We start from the raw sequence: 23,687 nt of genomic DNA on the forward strand, positions 1-23,687 counted from the left end.
ATGTCTTTGATGTTAATGAGGATGTTCTGGATTTATAACTACGTAACTGTGATCAAAATCTGACCCAAATAGAGGCAAATAAGTATGCACATAAATGTAGAGCCAAGTATAAGAAACTTCTACTGCAACCAACATTGAGTGCATCTGTAAATGTCAAAGGGCAATGTCTGCAGCTCTTACTCTGGGCTAACTTCCAGCAAGGCCAAAGGGAGCTTTCCCTGAACAAAGATTGGAGGATTTGGTCCAAAATCTTTAGTCAAGACCAGTTTTAGAAAGAAAACCATTAAAAAAATAATGGTTTCAGCAAGGTTGCAATCCTCCTAGTTTCACTCAGTGCCAAATCCATTCTATTTAGTGGAAAACCAGACTAAAATAGAGCAGAATCTGACCCTACATGTATAAGAACCAGTTTCTAACTCCTTTTACTTATTTTGAATAGTACCTTGAACCACAAATAGCCCTATGACTTCAGTGGGATTACTATTGTAAGAAGCTATTCAAGGTGACTAAGGGGAATCACAATCTGTCCTGATAGCAATATATCCAGTGTCAGGTTTCCCATTCTACCCAACTTCAGACCTATCTGACCTCACTTATACTGGTTTTGTTCTGGTGTGAGATCAAAATTCAGCCAGTTTTCTATATAATACCTGTAAATTAGTCTGTAGAGAGATTAATCGCTATAAATGAGCTCAGTGAGAGAATATTTAAATGTGCGTGGCAATTAATCAGTGAAGAAATCTCAATTATTGCTCCAATCACTTTCTTTTTCCATTTTGTGCAGTGCTGTTTACAGTAAACCTCTGCTTCCTTTGCTACCAATTAAAATGTTAAATGTGTTATTCACTTGAGATAACGAGGGAGCACAACGGTGAGTTACTACGTAGTTAACACTGTTTCCAGATGAATTATCACAGTTCACGTGAAATACCACAATGGATATTATTAAAGGTGCAACGGCAACTCAATACAATGCTGTTCTCCTCTTTATAAAATGCCAGACATGAGAAAGAAAGGGTTAACTTTTGTCATCTTTGCACAGTATCTCTATCCATTCATCATCATACCAGCCAAGCATAACCTTCCCTAAAATACATTTCTATTGACCAATAGGCTCACCTTGGCGTGAGCTAGAGGTAGTCATAGTTTGGAGGCAACCACCCCAGTGGAAGGGCATGATTTCATTTGAGTAAGTGCTTTGATTGTCCTGTCTGCAGACACTTAGCAGAAACCATTCCCAAATCCACTACACAAATAATGAATGTAAGACTATCTATCAATTATTTGTACAGTACTGACACTGAGCTACTATGGACATTTTACACATATATGTGAGGACAAGGCTCCCAAAAATGTTATAGTCTAGATTTATCAACAGTTACAAATCTAGGTCTAGCCCTACCCTTTTCCAACTAGGAAATAATAGCCCATGACACATGGGTTGAGTTTTCAAAAGTGATTAGTGATTGTGGGTACCTCAGTTCTTGGGTGTGCAACTCATGACACCTTAAAGAAGCCTGATTTCCAGAAAGCAAGTACCTTCTGAAATATACATTCTGAATATCTCTTCCCTTTATTTTGCCTCCAGCTGGGCACCCTCAACTGAGGCACCTACAATTACTAGTCACTTTTGAAAATCTTGCCCATGAATCTTAACAAACAAAAATATTCTAATTCAGACAAGCCAAAGGCCAGTTTGAACCTCAAAATCAGACTCTCTCTTCAAACTAAAGATAAAAACATTGGCTAAAATGTTGAAAAACAAGCTTTTATCTCTGAACAGATATTTCTGTGCAACATATTTCCTGTCCCAAAGAAAGAGCTTTATCTGGTAGGCTTCTATCTCCTAGTGATCAACCTACAGGCCAGCTAAGAGACCTACAGTAATTCAAATGGGAAGAAATGCACCTCCTGAGAGATTCCACCTTCTGAGAGAGTGGCTGTCTAGCAGGAATAGACCTTAAGTGTTGTACCACTCACTAACAGTTTGCCCACGTCATGAGGAATACTGTACCTACATATCAGGATAAAACAATTTACCAGCCTTCTCTTTTCAGTTTATCATCTGCTGCCTGATGCTCCTGAGGGGATTTCTTCATTGCAGAATTAACTCAGGTGATCAGCACCAAGGTTAGCCTAGGCCAGGTGTGAGCAGCCACACTGCAAAACCATACCCAACTCCATGTGTCCTCACTGGTGCTGCACTCACCTACTGGTGACACTAGGACTTCTGGCGAAGGGCCCAGGATTCTTTGTGCTGCAGTAAGCTGAGCTGCTTTATGATTCTTTACCAATGAATAAGGCTAAGATTTTGTTATGGATATTTTTAGGAAAAGTCACGGAGAGGTCACAGGCAATAAAGAAAATTCACGGAAGCCTGTGACCTGTCCATGACTTTTACTAAAAATATCCATGATAAAATGGGAAGCTGTGGGGTGGCTGGGAGCTCCAGGTCCCCACCTCCCTGGTGGGGAGCTGCAGGGTCCCCATGCCCCCTGCCCTGTGGTGGCTGCGGGGAGCTGCTGGGGTCCCCCTGCCCTCCTGTGGTGTGGGCGGGAAGCTGCCGGGGTCCCCCGCCCTCCTGTGGCAGCAGCCAGGGAGCTGCCAGGGGTCCCCCTGCCCTCCCATGGCGGAGGCCGGGGAACTGCGGGGTACTCCCCATGCCTGCAGCGACTGGGTGCTGGGGGAACCTCTGCTGCTTATGTCGGCTAAGAGCTTTGGGGCTCGCTACCTCAGGCAGTGGGGGTATGATACAGCTCCCTGCCACTGCGGGAGGCAGCAGAACCCTGCAGCTCCCAGCTGCCAGGGCTGAAGTTACGGAGGTCTTTGGAAGTCATGGATTCTGTGACTTCCGTGACCTCCGTGATAAAACCATAGCCTTACCAATGAATTGTGGAAGTGTTTGTTTGTTTTTCTGGGCACAACGGGGAAATTGTGGGAAAGCACTGTCGGACTATCAGCACTTGAGTGGTTTAGCCCCTATCCTCACTGCAAAGTCAGTAGGTTACCAGCCTGAGTAACTGTGGAACCTGTATTTTAGCTGGCAGTCCAAAGCAGGCCAGCTAGCTTTGGCTGAAAGTACCACTAAATTTGGGAGAGAGGGTTGTGTGTGTGGATAGAGGTGGATATGGTGCAACACCCATGAAAGAGCCTGGATTAACTGCGCAATGAAGCCATACCTTTGGATTTAGGAATTTTCAGGGTAAAAGCAATCTTCAGTCCAGAGGTATTACACACTTTGAAAATACACTAATTTTATAATGGAAAGAAATGTTCGGTACACTGGGAGATGGACCTAATAATCCGCATCCAGGAGAACCAAGGTATTGTTATTAACATGCAGAAATTCCACCTGTAATCCACATATGACATTTTCTGATTCATATTGTCTCCTTCAGAGAGAAGGTTATACTTTGATGTATATATCATGACTGCTGGAAAAGTGTAAGATTATTTTACCAAGATAAACATCCAAGATCTCTTCATACAGTTTAAGGGTACAGGGTCAGAGTTCAATAGAGCTATGCCAATTTTTGCTAACCAAGGATTTGGCCCAGAATCATATATTTTGGAAACGTGAAACTGATTATATTTGTCTTTTTTAAAAATGTATATGAACATAGCAACTGTGATAAGTGTCAGATTGACAATTCTAGAGACTGAAGTCTTCCTGTTTATCCTCAGAACAGGTACAATTCAAACATTCCCACCACTCCACATACCTCAGTACCAACAGGGCAAGCATCCCTGGGGCAACAGGATAGTTCAGTCTCCATAGCTCATTCATTCTTTGGCCTCCTCTACTGAGATTGTCAACAAGAGTGCTAATTATGGGGATTTTTTTGTGATAGGATCATGAGCCTACTAGAGACTAGAATAAAATTGCCAAAGATTATATATTGGTCACATTTTAAAAGTTTCTTCCATCTAGAAAAATTCAGTTTGAGAGCTATCCTTCATACCTGAAATGGAGAACACAGCTGGAACTGGTAATATCTCTGAAAATTGGGGGGAAAATGTTTTAAGTGCTGTCACTAGGATAGGACATCAAAAAGCCATCAGATAGGAAAAACTTTCAGTCAGTGTAGACGTTGACTAGAATTAAACAGGTGACCTAGAGGTGAAAGTCTCTCTATCTCATTGTGAATCCTTTGAGTCACTCAATCCCCCTGGAATCGGTTTTCTAACTGAAATTTTATCTTCCAATTTATCATACACACTAGTCTGCTATAGTACAGTAGGGTTGCTTTTGCAGCTTGTGCTGGTGACACTGAAGTTTATGGGTTGGCTTTGCATGTGGTTTCTCTAAGACAAATGAACACAGAAGCATTTCAAACTTAAGTATTATGAAGAATTGCATGAGCCTTTGCAAAACAGACATGAGGTGGAAAAAAGAAAGCATTCAAAATCGTAGAGCTTATTACTACAAATATTCAATATAATGAAGAATATTCATTACACACCAAACAGTGCTGTTATATTCCTAGGTCTGCATCAATCAGAAACCCTTACACTGATTCTGTGTCCTTTTTCTGTCCTTCCAAACACTTCAGACTGGGATCACCACAGAACTCCACCTCTGCAAAGCATTAAAAAATTTTCCATTATGATTAAAAGCAGGTCATTAAAATGGTTTCATTAACACACCCTCCTCCTTCCCTCCAATGGTGTTCAGCAGGCTGATGTTGAGGATTTAAATACTGACAAGGAAAAATCATTCTGGAATTCTCTTCTGAGCGGACGTATCAAACAGCTGTCTTCAATACTAGTGATTAGGGAAACAGAAGACTGCATTGGCACCTGTGTTTATGCATCATGAAATTACACACTTTCTGTTTCACCGGCAATATGCTCCACAGCAACTCTATGAGCACAGATCAGCCAGATAAAGCTCAACACACCCAGGCATTTGAGTAGACTGGTCAGTAGTTTGCTAGCACGAGGGTACACATTGTCCACACACACACACACACACTGGATTAGGAGACTATTTGGATAAGCAAGCTGCATTTTTGCAGAGAGAAAGAGAAGAGTCTTAGCCTGGGTCATGTGCTAATATGAGTGAATTAATTAAATCAGAGAAAGTCTAGTGCCAGACACTAAAACACCTAGCTAAATTGAATGCTATGGGAATGAAAAGGAAGCAAACACGGCACTACTCCATGCCTGCTGCCCCTACATCTAATTTTTTTCTGATTGGCTCTGGAAAGTTACATCAAAACAAAAAATCCAATTTCGAGAAAGTCAGTCAGGAACTACTGACAAAAAAGGATCCTGAATCTGATCTCCCTTACACCAGACTTTCAGCAGTGTAACTCGTTTTGCCAGATTCTGACCTGGCTTAAAACCCCCTACTGCTGCTCCTGGGGCATTTAGGAGTAGTGGTAGGTGTGCAGCAGCCCCAAGGGCCGCCTCTGAGTTGCTCTGCAGCCTGGAGCATCCCCATCTACATTCCTAATCTGTCCCAGCAAGTCCCCTGGCTTGTGAAGTGACCAATTTAGAGTCTAGAATAGCTCTATGCATCGCCTGCCTTGGAGAAATTATCCCAGCGGCATTGAAGAGTTTGGTTCAGGCAGGCAGACTCCTACGCAATGTATCCCAGAGAGAGAATGAAACAAATCTGCACAGCTACTGAACTTTCACCCTGTCCGCAACACAATTTTGCCATCTACCTTTAAGCTTTCTTCACACAAAGCATTCTCCCCCTGCTTGTCAAACCAAACATCTAGAAACCCGCCTTACAAGACCACTTCTAAGAGCCAAGCAAGTAAGGATTGGGGGATTAAAGCAAACAAACCTACTAATGTACTCAAAATAATACAAGGAATTCAATAAACCATAAAATACAGAATATGGCATTAAAGATGTTTCAGTAATGACAGATGTCAAGATGAAACAGATGAGAAAAGTTTAAAAGATTTGCATCTCAATATCTTATCAGGTTAATTTTACATGGATAACTGGATGCATTTAAAGAGAAAAGGGTTGGTTGCAATGACATAAAATGAGAGGCCACAAGATTACCGTGTTAATGTGTTAAGGAGAATGGGTTATGTTTATATCATTTCCCTATTCCATAACAACTGTGATTCATCTGATGCCATTTTCTGTTCTTGTTAAAATCTTTCCTCGTAAAAATACTCTGAACAGTTAATAGACTTATAACCAATCCAAAGGCTGTAACCTTTCCAGCATTTCATATTTGGACTGTCTGTCCATTTTTATCGTGATTATAAGGGCCATGCTGTAGGGAGAAAGTGAGCAGTCAGTAAATTACACCAAAGAACACTGAAAAGGTCAAAGGATTACACTTTGTTGTTTGCTTTTATGGAATATATGAGGCATTTAAACTGTGAAACTAAATTATTTGGACAAAGATGATAACAGATAAAAAGTAGGAAAGCATGAATGGGTTGTTGAGACAATGACTGATGAGAGTAGTGAGAGGGATCTGTTGCAGTGTTCTGATCCTCAGAAGACTGATCCTGCAAGATGATGTTGCATGAGCATTCTTAGCTCCTCCACAGAAGTCAAAAGGGATTTGAAGACAGTTGGTATTAGAGCTTGTCAGGATTTTTTGATGAAGTATTTTCTCTCTGGAAAATGCCAGTTTCTCAAACCCGAAACTTTTCTCAGGAACACCTGGGTTTAAACATGGATTTCTGTTGGGAAAGTGTCTCAGGTCCAGGATGGAATTTCGGGTCAAAATTAGAGATACCCATCCTGATATATCCAGTAGCCTAGTGATTACAGAAACAGACGTGCATGTGTCAGACCCAGAGATCAAGTCTCTACTTGGCCTAATTCAAAGGCTTTATCAGAAAGAGACATCTTTCTTAGGAAGCCACTGAAGATAGCAGGCCAAATCCAAAGGAGCTGTGTAATGTGATGCAATTCACAGATAAGTGAATGTGAGTAGGTCTGAAAGAGTGCCAGTTGGTAAAACTTGTTTCGGCAAAAGGAAGATGTGTACAATAAACTAATCAAGCGTTCTTCATAACCACCAAGTCTGGATCTTTCGGACCGATTCTCATTTCTCTTGCATCAGCATCAATCAGGAGTATATTTATGAAAGTCAATGAAGTATGAAACCAGTGAACGATAAGAGTCAGGTCTTGACTCTCCATAGTAAGCAAAATGTGATTGGTCAATGGGCTGTACCAATTAAAGTTTTTGAAGACTGAATTTAGTGCTTGTGAAAGATACCACATAGACGATCCTAATGACAGAAGACCTGTGTTTTTCCCTAGAATAGATGTAACACAGGCAGCATCCTCTCTGCCTCCCTGCCAATCCTGTTCCAGCGAGATTGCCAAAAGGCATTAATTCTCCATGAATCTTCAACCTTTTCTAGCTCTACTGTGGCAGCCAACAAAAATAACGGCTAGTGTTTGTTACAGTGTTGGCTTTGTAATCTCAGTCTAGTTCCTGATGGTCCTATAACAATTTTAGGTCACTATCACCCAGACAGAAATACCTCATTGCCAAACCCCTGAGCAATTCAGTCTTCTGACAAATTTTATCTTTACATCAGTTTGGCAAAAATTGACTATTTTAATGGCACAGTTTTTGCCCACTTCTTTCTAGAGCAGAGGTGGGCAAACTATGGCCCGTGGGACCCTCCTGCCCAGCCCCTGAGCTCCTGGCCCGGGAGGCTCGCCCCCGGTCCCTCCCCCGCTGTTCCCCTCCCCCGTAGCCACGCAGCCATGGGGGCAGCGGGGCTGCGAGCTCCTTCCGCTCTGAGTGGCATGGTAAGGGGGTGGCAGCAGTGCTCGCACGCATGCAGCAGTGAGGGGGTTGGGTAGGTAGGGGGTCCCGGGGGCTAGTCAGGGAGCAGGGGGCGGTTAGGGTCGGGGGGTCCTGGGAGCACTCAGGGGACAGGGAGCAGGGGACAGTTGGATGGGGTGGAGGTTCTGGGGCAGTCAGGAGTCGGGGAACAAGGGGTTGGATAGGGCATGGGAGTCCTGGAGGGCCTGTCAGGGGGCGGGGGTGTGGATAGGTCAGGGAAGTCAGGGCACAAGGAGCAGAGGGGGTTGGATAGAGGGTGGGATACCTGGGCGGGTGGTTTGGAGCAGGGGTTCCCAGGAGAGAGCAGTCAGGAAACAAGGAGCAGGGGGGATTGGATAGGTCGGGAGTTCTGAGGGGGACAGTCAGGGGAAGGGAAGTGGGAGGGGGCGAATAGGGGGCAGGGGCCGGGCTGTTTGGGGGCACAGCCTTCCCTACCCGGCCCTCCAAGTTTCGCACCCCAATGTGGCCCTCAGGCCAAAAAGTTTGCCCACCCATGTTCTAGAGACACAAAAAGAAACATGTCGCTATGCACATTTTTTATGACAAAAATTTAGTGAATCCAAGCAAGGTTTTGCTAGATGAAGTGCCATCTTAGAATCATAGAATATCAGAGTTAGAAGGGACCTCAGGAGGTCATCTAGTCCAACCCCCTGCTCAGAGAAGGACCAATCCCCAATATTTGCCCCAGATCCCTAAATGGCCCCCTCAAGGATTGAACTCACAACCCTTTGAGGCCAATGCTCAAACCACTGAGCTATCCCTCCCCCCATATGACCTGTAAGAGCACAACTTGATTTGGTTTTATCAATAGCAGAGCCCAGGAGAGTGAATGATTATTTACTGGTGAATTCTAACTCATGGACATGAGAAATTATAACCCAGTCTTAATTTATTCATAGTTTTTGAACATCTGATTTCATTCTATGAAGCATGCTGGGAAGTTATAAAATATTATGTGGCCTAAAGGAAAATTTTCAAGATAAAAGTCATATCTTGAAAAATCTTTTCCTCTGCTAACTAATAACACTATAAGGGACGAACCTCACATTGCCTGCTTAGACAAAGTAACAATCCGCTGACTTAAATGAGAATTTTCCATTTTCATGAATAAGGACAGCACAATTTGTTCCTAAATTACTCGAACAATTCTATGACCACGGAGGATGTCATGGTCACCTGCATTTTGCACAGCTGTTACTTTGTCATTTTGACCCTCACAATAGACTAGACTGGAACTTTACAGTAAGTGGCCTCAGGAAATTGTTCCACCCACGGAGCACGCTGTGATGGGTTCAGTCACAGAGACCCCCTTGGGACTGTCACCTGATGTGTTGAGACTTCCTCTAAGCCCATTTTCTCTGCCAGTTTGGGCCTCTAGAACCCTGCCTTGTTGAGACAGACATGCGAGTCTGCTCCAACACAGACCAAGGGTCTGAACCACGCGCCCCAAAGCTGCACACTTAACTGAAAACAGCTTAACAAGTGTTCCTGTCTCCAGCACCCAGACACCCAGCTCCCAATGGGATCCAAACCACAAATAAATCCATTTTACTCTGTATAAAGCTTATACAGGGTAAACTCATAAATTGTCCGCCTTCTGTGACACCAATAGAGAAATATGCACAGCTGTTTACTCCCCCAGGTATTAATTACTTACTCTGGGTTAATTAATAAGCAACAGTGATTTTATCAAGCACAAAAACTAGGATTTAAGTGGTTCCAAGTAATAACAGACAAAACAAAGTAAATCACCAAGCAAAATAAAACAAAGCACACAAGTCTAAGCCTAATACATTAAGAAATTGATTACAGATTAAATCTCATCCTCAGAGATGTTCCAATAAGCTTCTTTCACAGACTGGACTCCTTCCTAATCTGGGCCCAATCCTTTCTTGTTAGCTCCAGCTCAGGTGGTAACTAGGGGATTTTGCATGACTGGAAACTCCTTTGTTCTGTTCCACCCCCTTATATAGCTTTGGCACAAGGTGGGAATCTTTTGTCTCTCTGAGTCCTCACCCCTCCTTCTAAATGGAAAAGCACCAGGTTTAAGATGGATTCCAGTACCAGGTGACATGGTCACATTCCTGTGAGACCCCAAGCCTTCATTCTTCCTGGCCTGACTCACAGGAGGGTTTGCAAGTAAACAGCCATTTACAACAAATTGTCTTAGTTGATGGGAGCCATCAAGATTCCAAACCACCATTAATGGTCCACACGTTGCATAATTACAATAGGACCTCAGAGTTATATTTCATATTTCTAGTTTCAGATACAAGAATGATACATTTATACAACTAGGATGACCACACTCAGTAAATTACAAGCTTTGTAATGATACCCTACAAGATACCTTCTGCATGAAGCATATTCCAGTTACATTATATTCATATTCATTACCATATTTTCATAAAATCATATGGAATGCAACGTCACACATGCATCTAACAACCTGTGATTCTGAGTCATAATCCCCAGACTCTGAGGAAGATGATAGCTGCTTTGCCCCTTTTTGTGGAGAAACTTATTCTCCACTGTGTACCTAGCCAGCAAGTAAGAAGAGGCAGAACAAGGGCTTCTCCCACTTCCTGCCCACTTCCCATCTACTTGCTCACAGTGCAGAGGGTTGAGTGAATAGCCCCTATTGAAACCCCATAGCTAAAGTCACAATTTGAAGGGCTCAGAAGGGGAGAAAGGTCTGGGTAATCTCATCCAATGGCACCAGAGAAAGAACTCAGCTTCTCCAGCTTCAAAGGACAAGCCCCTACCACTTTTGGGCTGCTACACCTTACAGCCTGTAACACACAGTTGAATAGTTCTCATTCCAACCCCTAGACGGCACTGGACACTTTATTACAGGCCAGATTCTGCCATCCTTACTCACATTTCATAGTAATTTACTCCACAAGTACATTCATTCATTTCAGTGGACCACTTGAGGGGTAAATTATCACTCAGTTGCCCCATTCTCCATTATTTCCAATATGTGCTCAGTCATAGCCAACAGTGGCAGCCACAGGGAGTCAGCTGTGACTCCTTGATTCCTGACTATTTGGCCCTAGCAGAAGTTAGAGCAGAAGAGGTCTAATCTTGCTTTTGCCAAGCTTATACCACCAAGGGATCAGTCAGAGTAGAACCTGGCTCCACCTCCCACACCTCTGACACTCATTGGTGGTAGGAATATAGCTTGCTAGCATAGGAGGCAGCTAACTGATCTTCTCCAGCTATACACCAGCAGGGATTCCCTCTAAACAGTGAAAATTCTCCAGTGGCATTCTTCAGCTGCTTTAAAAATTTACTTTGTGCTTCTTATGCAGTGTAAATTGAATTTAGTTGACTGGAAAATCTGGCCCCATGTGAACAAGAGTGGCACAACCTGGTTCGTCCTTATTAAAGATGAAAAAATGTTAAAAATTGATGGGTGTGATTTTGGAGACATGTTGAACACAGTTGTTTGTATCAATTTTTTTAATATATGCTTAGATGATAGAATGACAGGGCAATCAATGAAAATAGGGAAAAATTCTTTTCACATTCGTCCAACTTCAGTTTAGTTTATGGTCAAGAAAATTGCAGTGAAGAAATTAAGGGGTAGATTGTGTCTTGGACTATGCACACACAGACAAGAGAGGGAAGGGGGCCAGGAAGAACACCCCACTCCCTCACAGGAGTAAATGTAGCCATTCACCTGTATTCTCCCTCCCCAGAGCAGCTGAGGCAGGACTGAGGCAGGGTAAGGAGTTAACTCTACCCACTTACTCAGTGGCCCAAACCATAAAAATGATCAAATGCAGGTTGGGGAAGGTAGTAATTTACTGCTGGCATCACTACCAACCCAGATTAAGCAGGGGGAGACTTGCATCTCAGGTGTCTCTTTGAGTCACATTTTCTCTTGGACCTATTTTTAGAAAGATACTGTTTTAGTCTGTGCTTAAAGTCTGTGCCCTAAGTTTTGCAACAAACTCAACACCACCACAATCAAAAAATGTTTTTGCATAAACACACACAAAATCACAGGAAAAAATACAATATTTTAGAAGTAAATACAGGACGATTAGAAAATAGAGTTGTTCATCTTTGTGATTCAGGAGAGGATGGGATAATCTTATGATGGAAAAGCTCATGAATGATCTGAGATGCAGATTTGGTCTCTATATGATAGTCTTACAAGTCTAGATATCATTTCTAGAATATGAAAAAGATAAGAAGAGAAAGAGACATCTGGAATGTAAAGAAGTTTTATTTTATTATAAAATATTGATATGTTTAGCCACTCTTCAAGCAATATATGGAATTAATAAGAATTGTTCAGTTTCTGCTCCTGTATCAGCTTTTATTTTTTAAAAAATCATACCTCTGCAATATAGTTTGCAGCAATTATTATTCCCTTGTAACTGCTTGAAGTCTGCAACATTAAAACAAAAACAGAAACCCAACAGTACCCGGGTCAGTGCCTCCAAAGCACCACCTCATGGCCTGGAGATACCTTGCAGTATCCCTGCCTCAGTTTCCTTCTCTTTAGGGTTTCTTGGGAATTTCACAAAGGTTTCCTGCCAGCCAACAATGCTCCTATTTGGGCTGGTTTATTATAATAAACAGTTCCAAAATAAAGTCCTTCAAGTTCAAAATTCAGTTATTTATCCTTCATCAAGCCTTGCTCAGACTCTTGAAAGTCTTTCAAGCCTCTCCCGTGTCCTCCTGCCCAGAGCACTTTGCTGCTTTAGCAGGCCACTCCTAGCCCTACCTAGTTGGAGTCTGTGACAGGTTGGGTCACAGAAACCCCCTTGGGACTGCCACCTGATGTGCTGAGACTACCTCTGAGCCTGTTTTCCCTGGCTGCTTGGGACTTCAGTACCGTGCCTTGGTGAGCCAGACACACTAGCCTGCTGCAAACACAGATCCAGGTCTGGACCATATCCCCCAAAAGGTGCAGGCTAAACTGAAAATGGCTTAGAAAGTACTCCTGTCTCTAGCACCCAGATACCCAGTTCCCAATGGGGTCCAAACCCCAAATAAATCTGTTTTACTCTGTATAAAGCTTATACAGGGTAAACTCATAAATTGTTCACCCTCTATAACACTGATAGAGAGATATGCACAGCTGTTTGCTCCCCTAGGAATTAAATTACTTGCTCTGGGTTAATTAATAAGTAAAAAGTGATTTTATTAAATATAAAAAGTAGGATTTAAGTGGTTCCAAATAATAACAGAACAAAGTAAGTTGCCAAGCAAAATAAAACAAAAACACACAAGTCTAAGCCTAATAGAGTAGGAAATTAAATGCAGGTAAATCTCACCCTCAGAGATGTTCCAATAAGCTTCTTTCAAGACAAGACTCCTTCCTAGTCTGGGTCCAGCAATCACTCGCACCCCCATAGTTACTGTCCTTTGTTCCAGTTTCTTTCAGGCATCTCTTTTGGGTGGAGAGGCTATCTTCTGAGCCAGCTAAAGACAAAATGAATGGGTTTCCAGGGCCTTTTATATTCTCTCTTTTGTGGGAGGAAACCCCTTTGTTCTCCTATGCAAAATCACAGTAACAAGATGGAGTCTGTAGCCACCTGGGCAAGTCACATGTCTATGAACGATTCAGCTTTTTGCAGGCTGACACCATTGTTTACATGTTAGTTTGAATGTTCCCAGGAAAGCTCAGATGTGGACTAGCGTCTCCCAAAGTCCATTGCTAGTTAAGCACTCCCAATTACTTGAATAACCCCTTCACACTATGTTGACCAAATCTGCCTTATGTGCTTCCTACAGCAAACACTTTAAATACAAGCATAGAGCCAACGCTCATAACTTCAGATATAAAAATGATACATGCATATAAATAGGATGAATATATTCAGTAGATCATAACCTTTCCAAAGATGTGTTACATGGCATATCTAGCATAAAACATATTCCAGTTATATCATATTTACACTCATAAGCATATTTCTATAAAGCATTATGGGGTGCCCTTTACCAAATCACATTACCAATCAATCTTTTAGGTGAGATGTGGGCACTTGCCCAGAGAACCCAAGAAGTGACTCAGATCCACCTACTTTTGATACAAATCTGAAATGCACAATAGTTTCAAAAGCAAATGTACACTCCAATGTATTTATAACATTTATCTATTAATCAAATTAAAAGGTTTGAGAGGCTGGAGTAGAGGAAGAAGGGAATCATCATGTCTTACATGATGCAATAATTCCTCTGAATTTAGGATGTAATCCTGGCCCAATCAACATCAAGGTCAAAACTCCCATCAACAGGGCCAGGATGTTACCCTTAGAAACCAAAATACTGCTGATTGCGTTCACTGGGCTTTTGTACAGCAATAAAAATGATTAAGGCTCTGGCTTATGTGGAGAAAGGTTAACAAAACTGTACATCATTGTTTTAAACAATTACGAGAGGAGGACGGGATGGGAGAGCATAACTATCTACACATATTTGAGAGAGGTATACAAACATCAAAGACAATGAGGAATTGATTAGGGTTCGTACACTGAGATTAAACAGAAAAAAAAGGGGGGGAAAGACACTGAGTAGTTGGAGAAAACTACCTATAGTGAAATCCAGTATAGACTATGGTATCATCTTCCAAGGAAATTGGTCAAATGCTTGTGATACTAAAAACGAGACAGGATAAGAGACAATTAAATATACTATCGGGAACAATGTTACAGTGACAGGGTGGATGACAGAGCCTGATAGGATTTTTCCATTTCTTTCTTCTATGATTCTCTTTTTCTACGTTGTACTGGCTGATCTATATTACAGTGAGAGCTTAGCTTTGGAAAAATATAAATAACAGCCCCTCCCTTTCCCTCCAGCAGTCAGCTGCTGCCAGTGCCTTACTTCAACTTCTCTGTGAGAGCACTGGCTGTCACAGACTGACTTCCATTCTTGCCATCTGCCAGAAACTTAATAAAAATGTAAATTTTAAAACGCTCATGAAACTCCTAGTTAGAGGCTGATAACTCTTCCTTGTTTATGTCATCCTACTGATCCCTTTCACGAGTCTGCACTCAGTTATTTCAAATGACACAAAACAGACATGTAGACTATATGGCAGACTACCATTAACAATAACACTAAGGTAATGGAGAGAGAGGGGACAGAGGTAAACAAAGATTAAGTTTTTATTTATTTTAAATTTCAAAGGTCACTCACCCACTGATGTTTGAGGGACATTTGTATGTCTTGTGGTGGTGGGCATATTAGCATGAGATAATGCAGTCTCTCTTTAGTGTGGAAGCAGTGGCTGCCAGTCTGATGTGACTGTTTTCCAAGGTGATTTTTCAGGGGTAGAACTACACCCTACAACACACGATCAGGAAAACAACAACATACACAAATCTACATGAAGTATAATGGTAATCTTCTTTTTCTTAGGAAGGTGGAAAGGGAAAAGTGTGCTATCAGCATGAAAGTCAAAAACTCCTTGGACTTGATCACACTAACTGTTGAAGCCACTCGCCCGTAACTGACCAGATGATCAGGACCCCAAGTTCTTATCCCAGCTCTGACAAACTAAATGTGTTACCTAGGGCAAGTCACTTATTTTTCCCTGCCTCAGTTTCCTTTCCTGTACTGTGAGGATAATAATACATCTCATATAGGGTGGTTTAAGGATTAGTTCATTTTTGTCAGTGGCTTTGATGAAATATGCTCTGCAAATGCTGTTACTACATCATAGATTCCAAGGCCAGAAGTGACTTTTTGTGATCATCTAGACTGACCTCCGGTATAACACAGGCCATAGGACTTCTACAAAATAAGGTATTGTTATTCTTATCTAGCCACCATTTGGCTTCCCCACTGTCTTTTTTCCCAGCTATAGGTATGATTCTGGAAAGGGTAGGGGACAATTTCCTGGTGCAAGTGCTGGAGGAACCAACTAGGGGCAGAACTCTTCTTGACCTGCTGCTCACAAACCGGGAAGAATTAGTAGGGGAAGCTAAAGTGGATGGGAACCTGGGAGGCAGTGACCACGAGATGGTTGAGTACAGGATCCTGACACAGGGAAGAAAGGAGAGCAGCAGAATACGGACCCTGGACTTCAGAAAAGCAGACTTTGACTCCCTCAGGGAACTGATGGGCAGGATCCCCTGGGAGAATAACGAGGGGGAAAGGAGTCCAGGAGAGCTGGCTGTATTTTAAAGAATCTTTATTGAGGTTACAGGAACAAACCACCCCAATACGCAGAAAGAATAGTAAATATGGCAGGCGACCAGCTTAGCTTAACAGTGAAATCCTTGCTTATCTTAAACACAAAAAAGAAGCTTACAAGAAGTGGAAGATTGGACAAATGACCAGGGAAGAGTATGAAAATATTGCTCGGGGATGCAGGAGTGAAATCAGGAAGGCCAAATCACACCTAGAGTTGCAGCTAGCAAGAGATGTTAAGAGTAACAAGAAGGGTTTCTTCAGGTATGTTAGCAACAAGAAGAAAGTCAAGGAAAGTGTGGGCCCCTTACTGAATGAGGGAGGCAACCTAGTGATAGAGGATGTGGAAAAAGCTAATGTACTCGATGCTTTTTTTGCCTCTATCTTCACGAACAAGGTCAGCTCCCAGAGTACTGCAGGGAGCAACATAGCATGGGGAGGAGGCAACCAGTCCTCTGTGGAGAAAGAAGTGGTTCGGGACTATTTAGAAAAGCTGGATGTGCACATGTCCATGGGGCCGGATGCGTTGCATCCAAGAGTACTAAAGGAGTTGGTGGATGTGATTGCAGAGCCATTGGCCATTATCTTTGAAAACTCATGGCAAACCGGGGAAGTCGCAGATGACTGGAAAAAGGCTAATGTAGTGCCCATCTTTAAAAAAGGGAAGGAGGAGGATCCGGGGAACTACAGACCAATCAGCCTCACCTCAGTCCCTGGAAAAATCATGGAGCAGGTCCTCAAGGAATCAATTCTGAAGCACTTAGAGGAGAGGAAAGTGATCAGGAACAGTCAGCATGGATTCACCAAGGGCAAGTCATGCCTGACTAATCTAATTGCCTTCTATGACAAGATAACTGGCTCTGTGGATGAGGGGAAAGCGGTGGACGTGTTGTTCCTTGACTTTAGCAAAGCTTTTGACATGGTCTCCCACAGTATTCTTGCCAGCAAGTTAAAGAAGTATGGGCTGGATGAATGGACTATAAGGTGGATAGAAAGTTGCTAGATTGTCAGGCTCAACGGGTAGTGATCAATGGCTCCATGTCTAGTTGGCAGCCGGTATCAAGTAGAGTGCCCCAAGGGTCAGTCCTCGGGCCGGTTTTGTTCAATATCTTCATAAATGATCTGGAGGATGGTGTGGATTGCACCCTCAGCAAGTTTGCAGATGACACTAAACTGGGCGGAGAGGTAGATACACTGGAGGGTAGGGATACAATTCAGAGGGACCTAGACAAATTAGAGGATTGGGCCAAAAGAAATCTGATGAGGTTCAACAAGGACAAGTGCAGAGTCCTGCACTTAGGACGGAAGAACCCCATGCACAGCTACAGACTAGGGACCGAATGGCTTGGCAGCAGCTCTGCAGAAAAGGACCTCAGGGTTACAGTGGACAAGAAGCTGGATATGAGTCAACACTGTGCCCTTGTTGCCAAGAAGGCCAATGGCATTTTGGATGTATACGTAGGGACATTGCCAGCAGATCGAGGGACGTGATTGTTCCCCTCTATTCAACATTGGTGAGGCCTCATCTGGAGTACTGTGTCCAGTTTTGGGCCCCACACTACAAGAAGGATGTGGATAAATTGGAGAGAGTCCAGCGAAGGGCAACAAAAATGATTAGGGGTCTGGAACACGTGACTTATGAGGAGAGGCTGAGGGAACTGGGATTGTTTAGTCTGTGGAAGAGAAGAACGAGGGGGGATTTGGTAGCTGTTTTCAACTACCTGAAAGGGGGTTCCAAAGAGGATGGATCTAGATTGTTCTCAGTGGTAGCTGATGACAGAACAAGGAGTAATGGTCTCAAGTTGCAGTGGGGGAGTTTAGGTTGGATATTAGGAAAAACTTTTTCACTAGGAGGGTGGTGAAACACTGGAATGCGTTACCTAGGGAGGTGGTGGAATCTCCTTCCTTAGATATTTTTAAGGTCAGGCTTGACAAAGCCCTGGCTGGGATGATTTAGTTGGGGATTGGTCCTGCTTTGAGCAGGGGGTTGGACTAGATGACCTCCTGAGGTCCCTTCCAACCCTGATATTCTACTATGATTCTGCCTCCAGATTTCATACAAAGTAGATAGCAGGCCAAACTCAACCCTAATTTATACCTATGCCATTCCACTGAAGTAAATGAGGTTGCATGGATGTAACTGGGAACAGAAATTGACCCAATACATAGTGTACATAAAGACTCTTCTAGATTTTCCACTCAAGGAAAATTTCACATACAAATAATATGGCACAATAAAGAGCACTTGCTCATCATTATTTTAAATGGTTGGTTATAGGATCTCTCAGTAACAAAAGATACAACCAAACGGTTAGATTATGACTTGGACAACACAGCCATGCAAGGGAGCAAGAATCCTCCCGTGTCCCATATGTAGGCAACTTAGACCTTGAGTCTGAGCACACAAAAATAAGCAGAGCTACTTGCCTGCTTACTCCCCTCCCAAAGCAGGTGGGTGGAGCATGGGGCAGGACCTTGGCTCCACACTATTCACTGGCCAGAGTAGCTGAGCCAGTAGGGGACAGAGAGACTGTAGTAACTTACTAGTAGTATGGACCAGCTGTAAAATTCCTTTTCCTCCCCTCTCCCCCGCACACACCCAAGAGAGCAAGGAGGAAGCTAGGGAGGAATTGTGACCCAAAGGTGTGTCTGAGTCACAATGCTTCCCATGGCTACCCCTGGAGCAGTACAGCTTATGCACTATACCTTGCCGAGGGCTGTGCCTAAAGTCAGAATCTAGCCCACAAATTTTCAGTACTGGCTGGTTAAAGCTGGGTTTTTTTGTGACGATGGAGAAGAAACACAATTCACTTGATTAAAGACTGGTAAATGGAACTGAGGAAATTGTTTCCCATAAACATCATGATGTTAGATACACAACCAATAAAAACATGACAGAATTTGAGCTTTGGGTGAACTTAGTTTAATATAAGAGAACTGTAAGGATTCTTGAGTGGAATGACAAGGAGAATGGCCAGACTGAGACTTCTCATGGTGTTCTATTGTTGTTTTTCCTTGTCCAGTCCATTTTGCATTTTCCTTTGCTTGTGCAGTTTTAGGACATAGTTATGAAACATCTTGGAACAGAATGATTCCGAACATTCAAAACGGTGACTTAAGGGAGTTAGTGATTTAAGCTGATCTTTTAATATGTCATAATTTATAAATGTTCCACAGATATGAAATTTAGGACTTCTAGCACCAGAGTAATAGGGGGAATTGGAAGGCTCGGAGTATTGGTAATTGAAATTTTAGCCTTTCACCTCTGGATCATGGTTTCAAATTCACACCAGGATGATAGTGAATGAAAGTGATTACCATCATCTGGCTGCTCAGTGACCTATAGGAAACACTATAAGTTGGTAGTGGACAGGTGTCTGGGGAATTAAAATACTCTGCACAAGCACAGTTGGCACGCTACAATTTTTTTTAACTCATCTAAACCTCCAGTTTATAAATGGAAAGTATTCAGAAGTAATGAGATTTCAGATGTAAGAACTGGAAGGATACAGTACTCTTAGTAAATCCATAAACAACATACCCCGGTTTGTAAAGCACTTTGAGATCCCCAGACAAATGGTATTGTACATTGCCAAGGCAAAGTATTATAGTCCAGATCAATACAAATATGTTCAGAGCAGTATTTGATAAAACCTACACTGATGTGGGCCATATTAGGCGAGTTCAGTGTCAAGATTACAGCAAATGTTATGAACTAGACTCCACAGATACTGTAAGATATTCCAGAATAATAGGAGGTGTCTCACTAGAGTAAAGTTGCAGGAACAGTACAAAACTGGCATTATAAAGTCTAAATTTCCAGATGGGCTAGGACTAGTGACCATGAATGGGGGAGGCAACCTAGTGACAAATGATGTAGAAAAAGCTGAAGTACTCAATGCTTTTTTTGCCTCAGTCTTCACAGACAAGGTCCCAGACTGCTGCACTGGGCAGCACAGTATGGGGCAGAGGCAAGCAGCCCTCAGTGGTGAAAGAACATGTTAAGGACTATTTAGAAAAGCTGGACATACACAAGTCCATGGGGCAGGATGAAACGTATCTGAGGGTGGTGAGGGAGTTGGCTGATGTGATTGCAGAGCCATTGGCCATTATCTTTGAAAACTCATGGTGATCGAGGGAAGGTCCTGGATGATTGGAAAAAGGCAATTATAGTGTCCATCTTTAAAAAAGGGAAGAAGGAGAATCCAGAGAACTACAGATTGGTCAGCCTCATCTCAGTTCCCAGAAAAATCATGGAGCAGGTCCTCAATGAATCCATTTTGAAGCACTTAGAGGAGAGGAAGGTGGTCACGAACAGTCAGCATGGATTCACCAAGGGCAAGTCATGCCTGACCAACCTGATTGCTTTCTATGATGAGATAACTGGCTCTATGGATATGGGGAAAGTGGCAGACATGATATACCTTGACTTTAGCAAAGCTTTTGATATGGTCTCCCACAGTATTTTTGCCAGCAAGTTAAAGAAGTATGAATTGGATGAATGGACTGTAAGGTGGATAGAAAGCTGGCTAGATCGTCGGGCTCAACAGGTAGTGATCAACGGCTCAATGTCTAGTTGGCAGCTGGCATCAAGTGGAGTGCCCCACGGGTCGGTCCTGGGGCTGGCTTTGTTCAACACTTCATTAATGATCTGGATGACGGGATGGATTCCACCCTCAGCAAGGTCGCGGATGACACTAAGCTGGGGGGAGAGGTAGATGCGCTGGAGGGTAGGGATAAGATACAGAAGGACCTAGACAAATTGGAGGATTTGGCCAAAAGAAAGCTGATGAGGTTCAACAAGGACAAGTGCAGAGTCCTGACTTAGGACGGAACAATCCCATGCACCGCTACAGGCTGGGGGCCTACTGGCTAAGCAGCAGTTCTGCATAAAAGGAACTGAGGATTACAGTGGACAAGAAGCTGGATATGAGTCAACAGTGTGCCCTTGCTGCCAAGAAGGCTAACGGCATATTGGGCTGCATTAGTAGGATTGTTGCCAGCAGATAGAGGGAAGTGATTATTCCCCTCTATTTGTCACTGGTAAGGCCGCATCTGGAGTATTGCATAAAATAGTATGTACTGTTCATGGTTCTGCTATAGCATGAGGGAAGCCCCAGGTGGTGGAATTAATGCTGGACACTAGCTCAACAGTTTCAATACGACCTGAATTGATTTATTTGCAATATTTTGGACATGTGCCACATGTTGAACCAAGCTTATGTTTAGTGTGGAACTTGATGAATCACATTCCTGTACTCTTTTGATACATACTCTGTACCAGTGAAATTCGATATCATCCATGGGGTACTCCTATTGTAGGCAGATTTGTTTGCTGCACTAAACGTGCATGGATAGTCAATGAGCGTTGCTTCTGCCCCACCTGACACCACTAAAACCACAAACTCCAGCCTCTGCTCTTAACAAGGATAGTTCAGAGGAGGCCCTTGGCTGTATATTTGGATTTGTTCACAAAATTACACTTCGACCTAATATGACACCTGTGCAACAGAAGTTGTACCATCTACCATTCTCAGCCCGGGATGCTGTATCACAAGAGCTTAAAAAATTAGTACAGAATTGTATTATTGAAGACCCTGCATCATCTGAATGATGGCCTGGCGTGACAAAGCCCTGGCTGGGATGATTTAGTTGGGGTTGGTCCTGCTTTGAGCAGGGGGTTGGACTAGATGACCTCCTGAGGTCTCTTCCAACCCTAATCTTCTGTGATTCTATGAATAGTTCTGTTAGTGGTGACAAAGGAAAAGGCTGGAAGTATTCATCTTTGTGTAGACTTAAGGAATCCTACTAAAGCCATTGTGACTGACAGCCATCCGCTCTCACAAACAGAAGTGTTCGTGCAACTTCATGGCACAAAGATCTTTTCTACTCTTGATCTACAGAGTGCATATCACCAAGTTATAAGACAGGAGGACAGCAGAGATCTCACAACATTTAATTCTATATGCTGAATTATTCTGCTTTACACCTTTATCATACTGACTTGTATCAGCACCCAGCACTTTCCAAAGAATGTTTTCATTGATTCTAAAGAACCAGCCTGGAGTCCACAGTTATTTGGATGATATTATTGTATTCAGGAAGACTCCTGAGGAACATGAAAAATATCTCCTGAATCAGCAGGGCTGAAACAGAATTTGGCCAAATGCCACTTCAGAGAGGCTGACTTGTTATTTCTGGGGCATATAATTTTGCAAACTGGACTGAAATCTGACCTGAACCATGTCATGGCAGTTACAAAAGCACCACGCCAGAGAGGCTCACAGAGCTCATGTGCTCTCCTAGGTCTTATGACATGATATATCAAATTTATTCCAAACTATGCTTCAGTCATAGAACTGTTACAAACACTACTCCGGGGAACCTCAAGTTAGTTTCAAAGCAGTGAAGATTTGATTAAACAGCCCAGCACTTGCATGGTTACCCACAACTGTGATGATGGATGCCTCAGACTGTGGACTCGGGACAATTCTTACATAAATCCATGATGACAACATCAAGAAGACAGTTGCATTTCCTTTGAGAACACTTACAGAAGCTGAGAGAAAGCATTCAGCTGTTGAAAAGGAGGCATTTACTTGCATATGCGCTACAGAAAAATGGAGAACTTACCTTTGGAGCCGTACTTTCACATTGCCTACAGATCACAGCTCTTTGATGACACTATTAACACCTAAAAGATGTAAATGAGCAGGAAGCTGAATTGCTAGATGGTCAGCGAGACTCCTGTCTTTCACATATGACACAGACTGGCTGGGAATTAAAAATGTGATGGCTGATTGCTTGTGCCACGTGCCCTTGCCTTCATCTGACATCCAGATTCGGGACGATGAAGAAGTAGTTGCACCTACAACAGGTACTCTCACAGCCATAACAATTCAAATCTACTTGTTTAGCATGCCCAATTCAACAAAAATTGCAGGAACTGCTGATGACAAAATGGTTACAAAATTCCAAATGCCTTGATCCATCTTTGCTATCTTGCTTTAGAGCATGCAACAAACTTTCTCTTCAAGATGGATGCATGATACAAGGTACTTACCAGCTGGTTGTGCCAGGTGAACTGCAGCCAAAATTCATACACCTGGCACACGACACATCATCTTTAATTCAGTAAAGCAGCACCTACGTATTGGTGTCTGAGAATGGATGCTCAAGCTGAAGCACGTACAAAAACATGCATTACTTGCCAATTACATGACAAGATGGTGGTCATGCATGTGCCCCCATTACAATCTGTTCCTCTTCTAGATTCAGTGAGGGAAAAGGTTGCCATCAGACAATGCACCAACTGATTGATGCTATGTCACCTATATCAACTACTTCAGTAAATGGCTAGAAGTGGCATTTATGTCACAAGTCACCTCTGCCACAGTGATCAAGTTCTTGTCAAGTTCTTCCCTTTAGCAAGAAAGGGAACCTGAAAGAATTAGTATTGGATGACAGAATGCAATTTGCCTCACTGGAATGTCAAACTTTTCTGGCAGAGAGGCATATTAGACATAGAAGATCATCCATGTATCACCCTCAAACAAACGGAGACACTGAACAATTCAACAGATGTTTGAAAGACCATCTGCAAACAGCTTATGTTGGCAAGAAAAGCTCGGGTGACTTTCACTACAGATTTCTTACAAGTCTATAGGGCTATGCACCAGGCCACAACACAAAGGTCATCTGCTGAATTACTGCATCGATTATAGGGACCTACATCTGATATA

General features: G+C 42.8%; 1 protein-coding gene across 2 annotated transcripts in view; it reads right to left on the minus strand.

Annotated features, from left to right (window-relative positions):
• NCKAP5 (NCK associated protein 5) overlaps positions 1–23,687 on the minus strand; it is a 623,444-nt gene that overhangs the window by 546,393 nt on the left and 53,364 nt on the right. The window lies entirely within an intron of this gene.

Source organism: Lepidochelys kempii, chromosome 11, assembly GCF_965140285.1.
Source record: "Lepidochelys kempii isolate rLepKem1 chromosome 11, rLepKem1.hap1, whole genome shotgun sequence".
Classification (NCBI taxonomy): domain Eukaryota; kingdom Metazoa; phylum Chordata; order Testudines; family Cheloniidae; genus Lepidochelys; species Lepidochelys kempii.